Genomic DNA, 19,846 nt, shown 5'->3' with positions numbered 1-19,846 from the left:
CTATGAAACGTTGTTTGTATAGATTCTTGTGAAGTTTAGGAATCCAGTACATAGACGGTAAATCACAATCATCGTCCTTGGTAGAGAGACCAAAAGACGATAGCACAGATTTATGGTTTTCCACAATCTCTTCTTTGGAAAGAGTGGTAGCAGTGTAGGTCCTATCACTGCTATTAATTTGTTCCTCTACCTCTGATAATACACATTGGATATAAAACGTTTTGCAGACAGAAACAATGTTGTTTTGGGCTTTGTCTGCTGGTACGACAACATACTTGTCACGTATAGTAGACAATGTTTTTGCTACATCGGGGTCTTTGAAAACTGATGTAGCCTTGACACTCATTGACCTACTTAAAACCTTCATTCGTTTTAAAATTAAAGACCTCACGGCTTTTAACCACTCTGACAGAGAATCAATGTCTTCTTGTTCTCGTTTTATCCATTTTCTTGAATAGTCCTCGACGGCATCCATAAGAACTTTAAAGTTATAATTCCAATTTATGGAGCGTGGTTCACTGTACTTGGGACCTTTAGAAAGGATATTACGCAGAGATTCGTTTTCGATAATGGTTAAATCTCCCGTAAGGACCATATTTGAATGGAGAGGTTTTGCAAGAACAGTCAGGTGGTTTAGCCTTGAAGTCCTCAATCAAGTCGGTAGTGGAAGAAATTATCGTTTTTCTTCATCTTTACTTTTCACACAAACTGGTTTAAAGAGTCTGTGGAAACCAATATCCAAAATGATGGCAACAAGTCTGTATAATGATGACGTGGGGTCAGAAGCAGGAGTGTGAAGACTTGTTTTGTAAAGGTAGTGTAGTAGAGTGAGAGGTATAGAATAAAGTTTGGTTCTCATGTGATGAAGTCCAAGAGGTTTTTGTATGAAAGGAAGGAGACCATCCATGGAGACATCATGTAACTTAGGTGACGTATAGTGGCGATGGCCATGACTCCTTTCCCGTCTTGGATTAATTGTCCAGAAAAGCCATTGCAAGAATGCATTAGGTCAATATTTTCTTGACGGATCACGAGATGTTAAAACGAGATAATGTCCACAAGTTTCAAGACAAAAAGGGTATTCCAGACTATCATTAGATCATTTGTGGTTATATTTTGCACGAAATAAACAAATTGTCACGTGAAAGTTTGGACTTGCCCCGCCACTGACAGGCGAGACATCAGTGTCCAGATTCATAGTTTTGTGTTTCCATTTTTTGCACAAATATATAATATACAAAAATTCAAAGATAAAATAATTTTAACGAGGAACTAATGAAGCACATTACCATTAAAACAAGAGCTTTCATTTTGTTTGACTTTTTGTTATTGAAATTTATTTTCTCTAAGTTGGACTTATAAGCATGAAATAATATATCAAAACATGTGTATTTTATCTACATTATTGGCATGCTTGATTTGACTTTTTGGACTCTTTATAATTAGAGCGTCGTTTGATTGAAATATTCAATAAATTCTTCTTCGTTTATATTTTCTCTGTAAATTCTATTATCGCTCATTTCAGTTTTGTGATTTGAGTTACTGAATAAATATAAGCGGTATTGCCGGTATTTTCATCCAAATGTTTCCTTCTAATGCTAAAGTTTCGTGCATACTGTATACATATGATCACGTGAGCTTTGCAGGTGCTGTAAAAGAAGCACATGCACTTGTTTCAAACAGCTGTCCTTTGAAATGCTTTTGCAACCAAGAATTTGAATTGAGCCTTGACAAAAATCAGGTGAGTAAGGAATGAGGCAAAATAGGTAGTATGATTCCCAGAAAAGTAGTAATTGTTAATTTTTTTCGAGCATTTTTAGTTATTGAGCTGTAATAAAGGCGACCTCTTGACCATATATATGGATGCAATTTATTTACAATAGTTTATTCTTTTCATCGGAGTGTAAGCGATCTTTTTGCGTATCCTGTGTTTTAATGGAGTAAACTTAAAAAATAGCGTGTTGTCTTTCAACCACAGACCCCGCATTTCAGGTTTTGAAATCGGTGTTTTTTCAAAAATCAATAATAAGATAAGAGTATAGACTATATATATAAACCTCAAATAATAGGACGTGAGCTTCTTATTTGATATTTCAAATAGCTATACAACCAAAACCCGTAACGGCCATCTTGTTCATTAGTCTCTTGTTCAATTACGATAATCCTACACCCTTCATTCAGGTCACCTCGTCTGGTACGGTCATTAGCTTAACCCCAGTGTACTTGCCGCGTATTTGGCGGAGAAGCAGTGACTTCTAATTTTAAGTCTTTTGTGTGATTCGACCAATAATTGAGTTTTATTTGAAAATAAATTACAAACTCAATGTATTGTCAAATTTTATTGAAATACATTAAACACATACAAAAGACATTTCGTGCGTATTATTGACCTGTCACAATATGGCCCAATACTTCTAATAAACTGAATCAGACGAGAAAAAAGTACTGGACAGACACTAAATTCGAACCGATCCTTGGATGTCGTTCAAGAATATCAGTTACTTTAATTTCTCAGAGTGAAGCGTTTAAAATCTTTGGAATGCTGAAAAAAAAATGGATAAAATGTACGCTTAAAAGTGTTATTCTAAAAACAAACCCAAGGCTAGTTTCCAGGATTATTTTGGCGTTCTGGAGGTCATTTATGCATTATTGCGGTGTTCATTGATTAGCGGAAAAATGAATCTCACTTTGTCCCAAGTGTATTCCTGTCGTTTTGAGTGGTCTAATATTTCCAAATGAAAGAATGCAATATGGACTTTATCAATTGTGCTTTAAAAAATTAAAGTGTATGAAGTCTTTATTTATAAATGAAGGCCTTAACACTTCTAAAACTGTATCTCACGAACTACAAACCTCTTCCTTAATGTCGACAGTTGTTCATGTTTACAATTAGCAGATACAGAAATACCAGTCATTGATGATGTGTTAAGCAGGAGACGCTTACTATACAGGTGCACTTGATCCATGTCTCCAGTTTTTAGGGTTATTAATAGTCTAGGTTGTTCATATACTTTTGTTCATTTGAATGTGTAATTTTGGTTGATGTCATGTTATTTTTTGTGTGTGTTTATTTTCCCTTGGTTTTTATCCTTGTGATTGACGTTTCGAATCCGGATTCTGTTCATTTCGTTTTTCAAAACAAATATTTTGATATAAACAAAAGTTAGATCTAATCTAATTCTGAATATTGAATTCACACGTTCTGAACTCCATGAAAAAAAGACGCTAAACTAAATCAATTAATCAATATCATACAAAACGAGACCTCGTTTATTGAACAAGTAAGCGTACAGTTCAAGTATAATACAAAATAACTTGACCGACTTAAACCTGATCAAAGATTTATATTTACACATCATTCACATACTTGAAGAGATAACGATTAAAATGCAACAATGAACTGTTCTGATTTGAATATTAAAAGATGTATGTAAATCACATCTTTAACTGATATTAATGAAACTTTGCATAGTGGAAGAGATAGTGCAAAATCGTAAATATGTGCTTTCCTGTTTTGGGTCTCTTTGCTGAAGACTATGATTGTGATCTACCGTATATGTACTGGTTTCCTTAACTCTGTGTCAGGACGGCCTACCTGCGTTGTAGTAGGTAGTGAGATTTAAATAGTCAGTTAATTGACTTGGCTAAAGGATTAGTTCTTTAGCCGAATCGGTTTGTCGGTTTGTCATAATGTTAGGAATCAAATCATGCTCTCCCGTTACATTTGGCGCCCAACTAAAAACCCACCGGGTTTGCTTAGCTATTGAGCTAGTGTTAGAGTCGTTCGTGGTACGAAGACTCTTAAGGTGGGGGAAATGTGACAGAACGGCCTACCTGCGTTGTAGTAGGTAGTGAGATTTAAATAGTCAGTAAATTGACTTGGCTAAAGGATTAATTCTTTAGCCGAATCGGTTTGTCGCTGGCTTGTCAACGAGCGGTCTATGGTTCGATCTTCGGTGGCGGAGTATTTTTTGGGGAATCAAATCATGCTCTTCCGTTACAACTCCATAAAGAATCCAGTACAAAGAACGCTACATACCTGGATCTGCAAAATGTACCACCAAACTTATATACTAACATATATCAAAGATGGCCTAACGTCCTACTGGTGCACCTGGTCCATGTTCCCAGTTTTTAGTGGAGTCCGGGTTGATCATTTACTTTTGTTACTTTGTATGTATGATTTTAGTTACTTTATGTTCTTTGTTATGTATGTCTGTTTTCCATGTCTAGTCTTTGTCCCTGGATTACATCCTTTTGATTACCGCTATAACCTTGGTTCCCTTGATTACTCTGTCCTACCACGACACATGTTACTCCCATAGTAGTTATAATTCAATGATGATCCTGAAAAATTCGATAGATCTTTTGGAAACTCTCACTTCAAAATTATTATCAGAATACAATAGCATTAAAACCAAAGCTTTTTCAACTGTTTATACTTCTATTCCCTATACTCAGTTAAAATCTTGACTAAAACAATATACATCGTTGTTACTTGACAAAAGACTGTACACCTAGATACAGATATGTATTACTTGGTAGAAATTCCTCATATTTTGTAAAAAAAAACCGATTCCATAACATCTTCAAAATATACTGAAGAAGACATTTTCCAAATGCAAGAATTTTGATCGACAATGTATCAGTGTGGTGGACGCTTTTTTCAACAAACTGTGGACACTCCAATGAGTACTAAAATTGCTCTTCTTCTCATTTATGAAATTGACTTTATAGGTTATCCACAGGAATCAACCGCATTTAGTTATAGCCTTGGTTCTCAGTATCTGCTATATAGATGACGTAAATGTATAATCATTTAACAATTTAAATGTTACGGATTTTATACATCGCATCTACTCCAAAGAACCCAATATTATAGATACTACAGGCACCGTGAAGTAGCCTCACATCTTGACCGACATTTAGAAATCGATGATGTATGTAAACTATTGACCAAACTATACGAAAAATGCAGTCATTTTTCATTCCGTATTGTCAACTTTCCTTTCATCTGTGGCAACACCCCTTTATTAAACAGCTCATACGCTATGCCAGAGTTTGCCGAAACTACGCAGACTTCTTGTATCGCGCTAGACCTTTTACAATTAGGCTTCTGGAACAGGGTTATGTTGATACAAGATTGAATTAACGATCCTCAAGCTCATGATAACGACCATAAAACTTCCGTAGTGATGACTTTAATCTTGCAGCATCAAGAAAACTCCATACGCAAAATAAAATGCATTTTAAGATACGATGTCTAATATGGCAAGAAAATGTCAGCGTTCTATTAAAAATGAAATGCCGCATTAAGTATTTTGTGTTGACGTAATTTAACGTCAAATTATGAAGTTCAACGGCGTGACTCAAAACAACACATTTTTAACTATAAACATTTGTATTACTCTCAGTCCGTGTAATCTTTGAGAAAATAGTGAATTTGTATGTTAATTTATTTTCAATTTATTTATTCGATATCACTATAAATGAACTGACTAAGATGATAGAACTGTTTAGCTTATGTACTTGAAACAATGACCAGGTTCCACAAACCTTTGCCATTTGAAAAATAATTCATTGAATAGATATGAAAATAAATAAAATAAGCAATTTGAGGTTTTCAAGCATGCTTTGCATTACTTTGCTGGTGTATCATTCAGATAAAGGTGTAATGAATTGGATTTAAAAAGTGAAGGTGATAATTAAAATGAAGTTTTTGAATAAAAACAAAATATGCTTGAATGCCACAAACTATTTTCAGTAGGTGATTTCATATCTACATGAATATTGTGTGCATGTATAAATATGGCAAGAAATCACTATTTTATAAGAGATAAATTACTTTGATTTTGTTCAGCTTTTTCGCATACGTACAAAGAATCATCGAGGGAAGCAAGATTCTAGCGGACACCAAAGAATTTAATTAAGGGACAAAGACCAGACCCACACAACAAAGAACATAACATTACCAAAATAATATATACATAGTAACACAAGTAAAATAGCAAACAGTCGGACTCCACTAAAAACTGGGCGCATGGACCAGGTGCACCTGGAAAACTATGATACATTCACCAAATCAGTTTTCATTGTGCATGAACGCCTATATTGGGCGTTTAAGAAATTTCATATACGTAACGGTACTTGAAATATTTACGCGTACGGTTTCCCTTCGTAGCCAACAACAAATTTTACGACCTCGACGATATCAACAGCTTGGATGCTTTATCAGATTGGAATGCATTTCTAATACTATGAAGTATTAAAAGACTGTCCATGTAGAAATCAAGCAGTTCTTATGATATGAGTGGTACGTGTTAATTTTTTTACTACTGTTTTTTTTTTTGTCCAGTGTAATCTTTAAATCATATGTATTTCAAATAGTATAATTTTTTTTGGCAAATCAACAATAGATGACTCAGACAATAACCTATCAAAGCAACCAGATTTTGCACAAAATAAAGAGTTGTCTCCTTTTTTCAATGAATTTCGATCCTTTCCATGTAATATATTTCTCTTCAACCATTGCGGTTAATCAAAACCAACATTAAACTTTGTGAAATGATGCATGAGCGATATGACAAAATAAACAAAATTTTCATGGACTCCATTTTAAATGTACGAAAAATATAAAAAAAAAAATGTAGAAATCCATGTCCATGGTGAAAAAGCCATTCATTCATTTTCGTACTTTATCTTGTTTAAGGTTGTATTTTTCATTATTAGTTAAAAAAAATGCTTTTTATGTTTAAACTAGTTCTTTTTATACCCATGCGTTCGTTCTCCTTTCAAAATGTTTGAACAAGAAATTTATATGTTGGCTATGGCTGGCGGGCGACATATTTGTAAACTATTCTAACATGATGTCCTTAACAGGCTTAACAGACAACAATTGTGGTAGATTTTCGATTGCTATATGAGCAGTAAGCGTCTTTGGCGTGGCCTGTGAGTGTATGTAAATTTCTGCACACCTTAACCATGTAAACAAATACACGTAACATCTCGATGTTTATCAGCTGTTTTCATTCATTTCAGTAGCGTTAATGAGCATCAAATTCATTTTTAATGAAAATAATTATAATTTAGAAAAGTTACATTACATACCGTAAAAATCACCTACATACATACTCGGTAGCAGTCGCCAAGTGCCACGTGCGTCCTCATGTATGAAACCAAACAATAACAATCATCAATGAATGAAACATTGTACCTGTCCATGTGTGAACACTCTGATCTCATAATGCAAACGATTACTGCCATATCTAACATTGAACTACTTAATTCACCATTTCCTCTATTAAAAATAATATACAAAGGGAGGTTTCACTAGCGACCATTTCAACTGACATAGCTTACGTAAAGTGTACGGCCAAATATGGACAAATACGGCGGGTCTAAAGTTACCATAATAGGTCACGAAAATGTCAAAAAATACCGTCATTGTCCTATTAGAATCGAAATAAATCACGGATAAAATTGAGTTTCCGTGATTTATTTCTTAAGTAATATATTGTACTAACGCAAAATATCACAAATTTCGTATATCAAACAGTCATACAATATAAAAAAACGATAAAGAATTAAAAAAAAATAAATAAATAAGAATCTCGAGTATGAATTTATATCTTCAAAGTGAAATATTTTCCGTACTGCAACTTTAGTCAATATCCTGCTTTGACTATAACCTTATTACTCCATTTTATATACCACGTGTTACATCGACTAGGTAGTTTAACATTGGATTGATTATTGTTATTTACCTCAGTGAATGACAATATAGATTGATCCGAGTCTTGAAAACTTTTCAAGTGACGTTATCACTAAAGAAGCTTGGAAGCGCTTGGCAAAATTGGATACACTGGGTAGTTAATGAAGTGCTAATCTAAAAAATATCTCTTTCTGACGGTTGCAACAGAAGATTTATTCTTTTAAAAAAATGCTTGAAAAAGACAAAGTTATTTCGCAAATAAATGAAATAAGTGTTTCGACATTTTAAGAAATGAAAAGTATAGGTGGGTACTTGATATGCTTTGCGTGAGTGCAGTAATTTCTTTTGATATATATTAACACTATACTCGGATTTGCTATGTGCATTTTGCCTTTTCCTTAAAAGTTTATTTTAAAGCAATTATTGTTTTTAGTTTAGATGTGTGAGAGTTAACGATTTTATAAATTAATATTATATTGAAATTCAATAATTTTTTTCAACATTACAACCAGAAATAGATAATCTGCACTGACATTTGTGGCATGATTTACTTTGGCAAATGTTCATATCTTAGCAACACATATTAAGGCATGATATTTGATCTATTAGGAAAGCAACATCCATACTCTATATTTCCACTTATGATATCAATCAAAGAACTGCAAAAGAGCCACAATGAAATGACCCTGAGATACCATTAAATAAGCCACAATTTTAATAATACTAATACTTCGAACTCTCCAACTTCCAAAATACAGTCTAATTTAAATCTTGAAAACTATTTCTATTTACTTTTCATTCCTTATAAATTGGAAGTGTCCCTCAAATATGCCAAATGAATGGCCTGAGCTCAACAATTTTTCAACACTTAATACGAAATGATTTACATACCATCTACACATGAATAAAGAACATACCTACTGAACATATCTTCAATCGGCCACAACTACCCACTAACAAACTGTCCATGAACTACTGGAATTATTTCACGTGCGTTTATTTGTTCGGGAACGTATTCATTATATAATGTAGTATAGATATTTTTGTACGAGTTCTATAATGATAGTTGAAATCAAAGAACCAGTATTGTCATATATATAATACATTCGTGTCAATATTCGTGTCAAAGAACATGGTCATATAAGGTATACTGATGATTTACATAAACATTCTGTCAAATAAATTAATATAAAAAGACAATATTTTATTTGCTGAAGTACTATGTTAATATCATTGTAAATGGATACCCTTTCCCTCACTATTTTCTTCTACCCTTGGTAGAAAAGGTTTTATAGACAACAATCATATGTTTACTTGGGCTGTTTGTAGGCATTGTTAGAGTCAAATGACTTTCAAATATACTGTTTTTTTTTTCAATGTAAAAATGACAAGTGTAAACAGTTTTTACAGCAGTTGAAAAGTGGTTTAAAATGTGGGTACTAAGCATCGATAGAAAGTGTACTTCAACAAGTAAGACAATGTTGTTATTGCTGCAATAAAAAATGTGATGGAATTGGCAATGCATGAAAATAGTGGTTTATGATAAATAATAAAGAAACAAGATTAACAATAAACCACTGTCATAGGAAAGGGGGATGTTTGAGCGTTCACAAACATGTTTAACCCTGCCATATACTTTATGTGCTTGCCAGGAACCTTTATTCCGGTGGTTGTAGTTTTTTGTTTATTGTTATTCTGTTTATTTATATTAATATCGGCGGTTTTTGTCTTTTGTGAATACTTTTACATTTATTTTGGACCTTTCACAGTTCGCTTTATGGTATGGGTTTTGCCTATCATTGAAGACCGTGTGGTGACCTGTAGAATTTTGATTGTTCGTTGCTTGGCATTTGGCGGATGACAATCGTACCTCATCACCTGATTTTATTAGAAAGTTTCTGTATATTGCTTACAAAGTAATTGAGAAGATTTGGTTCTGAATATCATCCAATGAGGAAGTGTATTTTAATATTGGCTTGGTATATGCTTACGCGAATAGTGTAAACATGTACACACCATGAGAAGACATAAGACAAAATATGTATTTATATCTATAACCTCATTCATTATTGTCGTTAGATTTACTATTCTTTTCTCTAAATCTGGAATTAATGTACCTGTTTTAACGTTTTTCGTTGCTCTTTCAATGGATAGAATAGGCTTGGAATCGGCATGGCAATCGGAAACACAAATGTCACATATAAAATCATCATGCTGACAGCAAAATAGGATCAGTTTACTACTTTTATGAAAAGAACAATAAATTGATATATTGTTTAGATCTTTACGAAGGCCTTGTATTACATCTAGTGTCATTATTATATGGGATGGTGAAAGTCGTCTATGAATAATATATGTGAGCATACCATTTCTCGACAATCATCACACCATCCTGTTGCCATGTTTATTTCCCCAGCTCATAAACATCCACCACAGTATTGATCTGTCATCTAAAAAAATCATAAACAATTGAATTTCTACTATCTTGAAGTCCTTGCTTCATGATTGTTTGTCAACTTGTATGATTTTTGTCGAGAACGCTTATCTTACCGGTGCTCCTTATCCGTGCTCCCAGTTATAATGGAGTCCGAGTTGCTCATTTAATTTTGTTGTATGTGTTTGTGTGCCATGTCCGGTCCCTGGAATACATTCTTTTGATTTCGGATAGAATCTTGGTTCCCTTGATTATTCTTTCTTTAACGAAAATATTTGCAACAGCTTGATTACAGATGTTAGCACAACAAAGGAAATAAATAATTTTTCTATCTTTTCCAAACATATGAAAAATATTTATTATACATATTTGATATGATTTGTTGGCCTTGCAGGAAACCTTATTATATGTGGCATATGCTAGATCAATTACAGTGACATCATTTAGAAAATAAGATGCAAATCAGAAAAAAATGATGAAGAAATTTAAACTTCGATAGGCTCCTTCGTTTGGGTTTCAATCACAATATGTTTTTTGAAAATTTCCCACTTTCTACCGATAAACCAATTTTAATTTTCTTCATAAAAAACGTTACCAATATATGACACTGAAATATACCATGGACTTTTGGTTGCTTTTCATTGGAAAGATTGAAGCGTTTGTGTGTCTGATTTGGTTGTTTGTTTAAGAAACATTTAAACCATTCCGTCAAGGGTCTAGATAAGAAAATACCCAGGCAATCGGTTGACAAAGAAATATTACAATCATAAAGTGCATTAACATTCAGGTAAATAATCTTTCTGTGCTTAATGCATGTTTGTTAGTAGGCTTTAAAGCACCTAAATAGCAACTTGATGTGAATTTTGGACAACATTAAATTATTTTTATTCAAATGACCACTTTGTTGATGGGGACCAAATAAAATGTTACATATATTCTATGTAAAGCAAAACAATGCATAAAATTGGTATAAAGTGCATTTTACATCTTAATAAAATAAAGAGACAGAAACCTATTTCACCCATTTCGTTAATAATACAAATAGTTATAATTGTTGTAATCTGTCGGTGGTCGAGTTTACCTTTTTAAGTTGTCTTATATTTTTCTTTATATTGTAAACGTTGAATATTTGTTACAGCAAACTTAAGACTTTCAATTCAATTTCAATTTGTTCTACCAAACCAAAGAAACCTGTAAAAGTGAGTATAGATCCATTTCCCCGAATCATAATAATTATGTATTTTTAAAACTTACACTGTAACGAATTGATTTATAACATGTCAAGATGTCTACACCAATGTATCAAGTAACCCAATATGACAGACAAAATACAAATTTTAGATATCAATTTGAGCAATATTTTCAATTTCCTATTCAAAGAAATTTATCGCAAAAATTCATTTTAGAGTACACAAAGGCGACGAGTGTTGCAATGTGAGTGTTTTTTATGTGTTGTTTCTTTAAACTGATTTGAGAAAATTTATACTTTTAAAGTTTTACCATGTTTTTTTTCTGAATTATTTGACCATAAAACCTATTTGTTTACCGCATTATCATTTCCTTTCCTCTTTCGTCTATCCTGGATTTGACTTTTTATGGGTAATTTGGCGGATGTTTCTAGAAATAGAAATATATTGAAGGGGACGCTTTGTCTACCAGAGTGGTTTAGGGCGCTGGACTTTGTGCTGGCGGTGTTGCCATAGATGTAATGTCACAGCGGTACGAGTTCGAGTCCCGCGGAGGGAACGACCAAAAATTTGCATTGCAAATTGGACAGTTCTAACATCGTTGGGAATTTTTCAGACCTTTCTATACGTTTACATATCTTCCCTGTATAAATTTGATATATATATCATAATTAAGTACAATTAAGATTGAATACAATGTAAATATTGCCTAGCATTGAATAAACATCAGACAATATATGTGTAAGGCTAAAGGTAAAAACTTCATGCACACCATATACTATACCCGTATTTCCCATTTTCCCATTTCACATGTAAATTATCTTTATTTGCCGTTGAACCCTCATAACATATTTATACTAGTTTTATTTGCATCACCGTCCAAACCGTTCGATTTTCGAATATTTCAACATTAACAATATTGTTTTGAAATAAGTTCAATGTATTCCAAGAATGAAATGTTAAAAAAATAATTTAAAACAGAATTTCCCCATTCTTTTCATTAATAGTCCTCATTCAACGAGTAATCAAGGGAACCAAGATTCCAGCGGAATCAAAAGAACGTAATCTAGGGACAAAATCTAGACATGGAAAACCACACAACAAAAAAACATGAAATTACCAAGATAATACATACATACAAAGTATCAAAAGTAAATAAGCAACTCAGACTATACTAAAACCTGGGAGCATGGACCAGACCAGTAGGGTAAGCGTCCTCTGCTTTTCTAGAATCACCTGCCAAGTTGCTCATAAAATGTCAAGTCAAGAGTAGATGAAAGAGGAAAGGAAAACTGTCATATTGAACAAATCAGTTTTAAAGGTGCAGATGAAAATACCGTAACCATCCACGAGTTCATGATGACTGCCCTTAAACTTTTGTAGTGAAGACTTCAATTTTGTAGCAACAGAACTCTGTTCCAGAGGCCTAATCCAAGTAGACTAGTGCGATACAAAAAGTTGAAGTTACGGCAAGCTCTGGCAAGTCGTATGAAAAGTCCATACGCTCGTGCTGAAGGGATGTTGCCACACATGAAAGGAAAGTCGACAATACAGAATGAAAAGTAATCGCATTTGTCGTATAGTTGGGTCAATAGTTTTCCTTTACTGTCGATCTCAAAGTGTAGGTCAATTAATGAAATTGACTTCATACTGTCTGTGGTATCCTTTATCTCAAGTTATAAGGATGATAAAATCTCCAAAACTATGATTGTTTTAACGATAATACGTCATTTATAGAGGGAAACTAAGATTAAAGGATCTAGCTAAACGATGTTCTTTCTTTTGTGTCCGATCAGCAATTATGGCAGCCTAATGACATTGAAGGAATAGGTCAGCAAGTAGAGGAGCACAATTTGTTGCCATTGGAATGCCGACCGTTTTTTGGAAAACGCGTCCACCACAAATCCATTATTTTGAAAATATTTTCTTCTGTTTATTTGGAAAATTATTTGGAATTGTTATTTTTTTTTTACAAATATTAGGAATTTCTTCCAAAACTACATATTTGTATCTAGGTGTACCGTCTTTTTGGTCGAACAATGATGTATAATGTTTTTCTGTCGAGATGTTAAGCGGTTAGGGGGAATAGAAGTACAAAGAGTTGAAAAAAAATCATCATTATCCATCCTTATTCATAATTCTCCATTACAATTTCGAACATCCAATAAATCAAAGAATACAAACTTAAACCCAATACAAGCACTGCAATTACAATACTCTCAATGTATAAAAATCTATGAGACAAAATGATAACATAAAGAAATGTCGTGAATGAAAGCAATTTGTCGGGAACGTTTGAAATTTGTTTGCAGCTCATCCATTAGATCCTCTGGTCTTTATTACATTCGTGACCAAATTTGCTCGATGAATATTTCTAAATTCAAATAAACCTCATGGTATTTATCATAACATAGCTTTTTAAAAAATGTTTTTGAAATTGTTTATACAATATTAGAATGCGTGATACCATAGAACATATACACTATGGAAGGGTTATCATTTCAAAATTAATATCCATTCATTACGTGCAAAGCAAAGTAATGAATGGATTGTTTGTGCCTTATCAATACCAATAAATTGAACGATCACGGAATAGACTGACTATACAATTCAAGTTCAAGTGATCGGGTAGACTGACTTGGTTTGCTTACATAAATGATAGATCCAAAAGATGTAAAGGAAGTCTAATAGTTAACTGCTAAGTCAAGAGGATGAAATTTCGAAAATATTTTGGACCCTTGGAATTTTTAATTGTGTATTCGAGCTCCTGAATTTGTTTATTTAAGTACTTTACTGCCTGGAGTAGATTGAACTTTGAAGTATGTTGCTTCAGAGATTTCAGGTACTCTGACCAGCGGTCAAGTGAGTCAATGGCATTTTGTGAATAAGCAGATGTCTCTTGTTGTTGTAGTTTATACATTTTATCAACTGCTGCTTACAAACTACTTCCAATGTCATCAAGAAGAACTATGATATTTTGTTTTATTTTGGAGATCTCTTTCACAACCTCCAATCTCTTTTCGAGTACCGTAAGTGCTGAATTGTAGTTTACACTTTCTGCAAGCCTTTCCATGGATAAAATCGATGTACAACTATCATGGTATTTAGACATTCAGGAATCGCAAAATAAGTCATCATGTCAACAAAATAAGATGACTATTTTATCATGATGACTAGAGCAATAGTTTGAAAATCGTTTAGGAGGGTTATGCCCTTTATGATATCTAGTGCGATTCTTATATATAGAAAAGTAAAATATGCATATCTTTACTTTATGGAACAACATGATTCCAAATAACATAAAACCAAACACTGATTTGTAGATAAGCTCCACATAGTATAAGAAACTATCAAAGCTTACTAATAATTCAACACTATGACAGAAAATAAAAGAATGTACATTTTCCTCAAATATTCTCAACCAACCACAAAGGCTCTTTCATACGTCAAGAGCCGTACAACCAATGACAACTCTCGTATACCACTTCATCACACCTTAAAGCTACTCTGACATCACTCGCACTCTAGATCTAACCAAATAGATTACATTACTCGCTCAGACATACATCATGCAAACATTTGAAACACTTAACAGTGAAATTACATCATAGATAGATTGACTCTGCAAAGGTCACATGACCAATTCGTGTTCAATAAATCAAGTATAAAGTCAAGTTAGCTGAAAATTACCTAAAAAGTATAAACGGACATTTCATGTGTTATTATCTGTTAGTGATTTGATAGAAGCAATATACATTTATGATTCTAATAAAATTAACCCTATCGAATTGCCAAACAATAAATATTACCAGTAGTAACGTTAAAAACGTACGTTACGTTAATGAATGTTAAGTCTGTAATAAAACGTGTATAAACACTCTTGTACGATAATGTAATAATGCTTCATGACTTTTCTCTTTCTCCGACTATAAAAATCGATTTAATAGAAAACGTACTGGAAAATAAAATCAAAATCTTTCCGATTCAGCAACAAATTTGAGTGTAAGGTTTTTTTCTAGATAGGTTTATTTTGTCGTATACTCTCATTTTCGAAATATTTTTACCCAGACAAATTACTATAAACTAAAAAAATGAATCATCATTCTAGGAGAGAAAATATCTCCAAATTATTTTGTTGAAGCCAGATTTTGCGCTGTCAGTGAATAGCATTCGAAAACAACACACATTATTAATTTGAATGGTTGTTGGTAAAGCAAAAAACTATACCCAACAAATCATATAAAAGGAACTTATATATTGAAAATGTATTAATAACTTAATATGTCCTTTTTGGAATTTAAAACAGTTCTTGTAATAATTATCAGCATTTGTAAATGATAATGTATACAAAGTTAAATACGTTGATGATATTTTACGCATGCCCAGATGTAGGCCCAATTGAAGTAGGAGACAGTTGTTATTTAGAAGATTGGTCATTTAATAAAACATGACGGAGTAGTTTTGATCCTTGTTTGGTAACGGCTGCGTTCAATTATTTTGTGACTCAGAATTCTAGTGAAAATGAATACAGGAAAATGCCCAAAACATATAGTAGAACTCTAATTTTGCTTAGTCAACTCTCAGATCTTGTGGTAGTGTTTTGGCCTGACCTGGAGTACTATAGGTGTCCGATCCCCTGCCTACACAAACATTTGTGTTCACATCTTTTCTATTGAATAGGCGGTATACGACAAGTTACAATTGCCTTTGGTTGATTCTGTATCAGACGATGTACCTCCCTTTGGTTTTTGTTTTTGTGATCTACAAAATGTTGCCGAGAGTGTCGGATTTTGAAAAAAAATCAGGCTTCTGAAGTGCACGAAATATCTGTTATATTAAATCTGTTCTATCATTGTTAATATTTGTTCTTAGTCAAAGCACAGTTTAAAATAATTTCACAAACTTCATTAATTATTACGTTAAAAACATGCATGAATCATCTCCTGTCTGATTTGCACAACAGCTGCTTCTAAACTGCTCGTTTTATATAGTTTATATCACTTTTCTCACGTTAATTAAAATGAAGGGAAAATTCAGAACCCCGCATCCCAAACAAGTAAAGGATTGAATTAAAAAATCTTCCTACGTATAAAAAGGATTTTTTAATGGTAAGACAAGACTACATATATAAACTATATACATGTATATTCCATAAAACGTGTTGTGACACTAAAAATGTTGATCCACAAACATGAATATGAAAAAAAATGTATTTGATAAGTTCTCCTGTGAAATAGGCAAAGTGCTCATGCATTTTTTGCATTTTCAAAAGTGTTGACAGATAAATATTTTTGGATCATAGCACAGTTGTCTTGTTTACATTGTGTTTGTTTAAGAATATTCAAAGGAATCAAGGTTATAGCGGTAATCAGAAGAATGAAATCCTTGGACAAAGACCAAACATGGTAAACAGACATACACAACAAAAAACATAAAGTAACTAAAATCATACATACAAAGTAACAAAAGCAAATGAGCAACTCGAACTGCACTAAAACTAGGAGCATGGACCAGGTGCACCGGTAGGGTAAGCGTCCTCTGCTTTTCTAGAAACACCCGTCGAGTTGCTCATAAAAGTCAAGTCCGGGGTAGACGAAAGAGGAAAGGAAAACTATGACACATTGAGCAACTCCATTTTCATGGCGTAGATGGATTCCACCATAACAATCGACGAGTTCAGGATGACAACCATGAAAACAAAGTTTAAGTTATCATGAAATGATTTTCAGTTGTAAGAAATGATATCCTTGTAACTTGGCGATCGTAAAACTAGCTCAATTTGGTTAGATTGATGCTTTTTATTACAAACAAAGAAAGGTAGATTGATAGACTGAATTATTAATATATTTGTATGTGCAATAATATAAATTCATAACTGATAAACAAGTACATCAGCTTTGCAAAAGCCCGATTTGCGATAAGCATTAATTTACATCTACTATATACCACTGATTATATCGATTCTTCAGATGCGAATGATTGTTGGACGTATGATTTCATTTCTATACTGCTATTGACTTATTAATTGGTAAGTTTAAATTTTTTTCAAAACTGTGTTTTATTATAATATAATTACTTGATGATATCTGTATTGGCCGTTATTGGTTCGAGGCAGGCATCCAAATGCCAATACAACTGACTGATGACAAACAAAAATCATGTAATGATATCTTTATTAATTTAAGCAAAACAATGGAATTTAGAGGCTTTGTCTTCATATAAAACATATAAAAAATGAATTCAGATTAAAGACTATGCACAACAATATGAAAGATGCCCAAAGATGATTTTGTTGTTTGAGACAAAATTACTATCGAATTCATATTGATCATGATCCGTCTTTCTAAAGGAAGAAACGGGGAAGAATGCTCCCTCAGAGGGCATTTCAATACGACCTTTCGTTTATGTCAATTCTTCTTAAACAAAAATTGAATCATTTCTCGAAAAACCTGTAATATTCTGGAGTATAGTAGTTGTTAGTGCTTAGTTATATTTGAAGATATCATCGACATCGCTCATTTTGTCATTCTTTAATTTTCATATTTGATCTTTTACTCCATTCATAATTTACAGATAATGCATATATACGCTTTCAGGGTTTGGGAAAAATACATACTATGTTCAAACGTACATTGACGAGCGGTACTATATAGTCGAAGGAAGTCTTTGAATTACCTTTAAGATATTAGTTAGACTCTTCTTGGCGTTTTTTATCGTTGGACTAAATTAATGATTTCGTATATACTTTGTACAATTGACAAAACACAATTGTACGTTAATAAAGAAGAAATTGAAATGTACCTTGAGATACACATTTCCAGATTTATTGTAAGGATGGCTGATTCAAGATAGTATTGCGGATAACGAGAACGAACGAGTTCATGACGGTTGACATTTTTTGAAGCGTAGACTCTAATCGAAATATTATATAAACTTGCCGAAACCGTTAATTCCTACGACATGAAATTCTTCAACATGCCCTGAAATCACCTATCAATTACGATATACACTCGGCACTTAAAGGATAGAACGTTTCCATAGATCTCAACGCACGGGTAAAATCAGTAACTTATCTTTTTAAGCCATGGCTAGAGTATGTTTTCATATAAACCATATTTATGCTTATACGTTTAATATTGGAATGGAACTTCTAGAGTAAATTTCTAAAAAAGGAGATAGTTATAGATTAATACATTGTTTTTAATATTGCCCTTGTTATCAGCCTGAGGATTTGAAATCGATTTTGAGGCTTAGGCCTCAGGAATAATATTTATCTAGGGCTGATAAGAAGGCCAAGAGTAAAAAAAAAGATTACGCATCAATCGTATATTTTATACCAGTAATGAATTCTATATCAATTTTTCGTATTGAACAAAAATCATAAGAAGCTTATATAGATACAGTTTGCGGTCTATACTATTGATTATTATTGCTTTTGTAACATTTGATATATAAAAGCGGGGCTTGTTTTCGGCAACTGATCATTTTCCAATTCCATCTTGTGGCACTGCCGTAATGCTAAAAAACACAATCAACAATTTCTCTGGACAGCCTAACCTCAAATCTTCTATGATATCGCCTATCAACCAAAAAAAAAAGTCTCACTAAGTTGTTAACAGTTTGACAGGTTACATATATTGAGGCATCATTCAATAAAGCTATTAAAACATACAAACGAAATAACAATTACATGTAATACAGTGTTATGTGTCCAAACCGAACTCTGACTAATTCAAATATTGTCTAAACCAGACATATTTAAGTCTCTTTATTTTTATTTCAATGTTTGTGTGTAAACCAAACACTGCCCAAAACGAAAAAAGTTTCTCTCCGAAATGTTTTTTTTGTTCAAGTAACTGAAACCAAGAGGACGTACGTTAAACATTTTTTTTGAACAAATGAAAATCGTTACATCCTTAACAAAAAAAGTTTGATTTATAAAGGTTTTACTGTATAACAGGTTGTCGGTTTGTGAAGCTTTATATTCACATAAATGAATGCAAAGTGTATGAAAATACCGTTCAAGACAATTGTATGTTACTTGACTCATGAGCATCAACGTAAGGCAAACACTGAAAGAAACTACATACTACATTTAACCACCAGAAGTTTTGAACGTTCAATGGAAACCAATTTTGATACAACTATGGCTACAACTGAAGCCATTGTATGTATTCGAAACGAAAAACAAAATAATAATCTAATCGGATGATGCAGAAATAAGGTGACATGTTAATACATCGCTGAATAATATATGTTTTGGGGTTTATTTCAGCTTTGTTTGTTGTTATACACTGGACCAAGCTGTGAACAAATGTCAATCCGTTTTATATTCTATGCAGTATTTTTTTCAACAATCATTTCGTTTAGAATGGCTTCGAACCTGCAATCCTGTGGACCTGAAAATAAATGTTTTTGTGGATATTCCTCTTTATCAATTGACTGTTCTAAAGCAAGATTCGAAGACTTCAGTTTCCAACTTCCAGTTCATTTTACTGACTTGTAAGTTCCTAT

General features: G+C 32.9%; 1 long non-coding RNA gene across 1 annotated transcript in view; it reads right to left on the bottom strand.

Annotated features, from left to right (window-relative positions):
- Positions 1-2,383: 2,383 nt before the first annotated feature.
- LOC148606701 (uncharacterized) overlaps positions 2,384-19,846 on the bottom strand; it is a 59,189-nt gene continuing 41,726 nt past the window's right edge. Inside the window, exons 2-3 of the long non-coding RNA XR_015915010.1 lie at positions 10,078-10,161; positions 2,384-2,542 (exon numbers count right to left, since the gene is read on the bottom strand). This is a non-coding gene — a long non-coding RNA (uncharacterized LOC148606701). The remainder of the gene's footprint in view (positions 2,543-10,077; positions 10,162-19,846) is intronic.

This window comes from Perna viridis, chromosome 9 (genome assembly GCF_037379345.1).
Source record: "Perna viridis isolate PV_CMFRI_1.1 ecotype Kerala chromosome 9, ASM3737934v1, whole genome shotgun sequence".
Classification (NCBI taxonomy): domain Eukaryota; kingdom Metazoa; phylum Mollusca; class Bivalvia; order Mytilida; family Mytilidae; genus Perna; species Perna viridis.
This window is presented reverse-complemented; position numbering and strand designations above follow the sequence as displayed.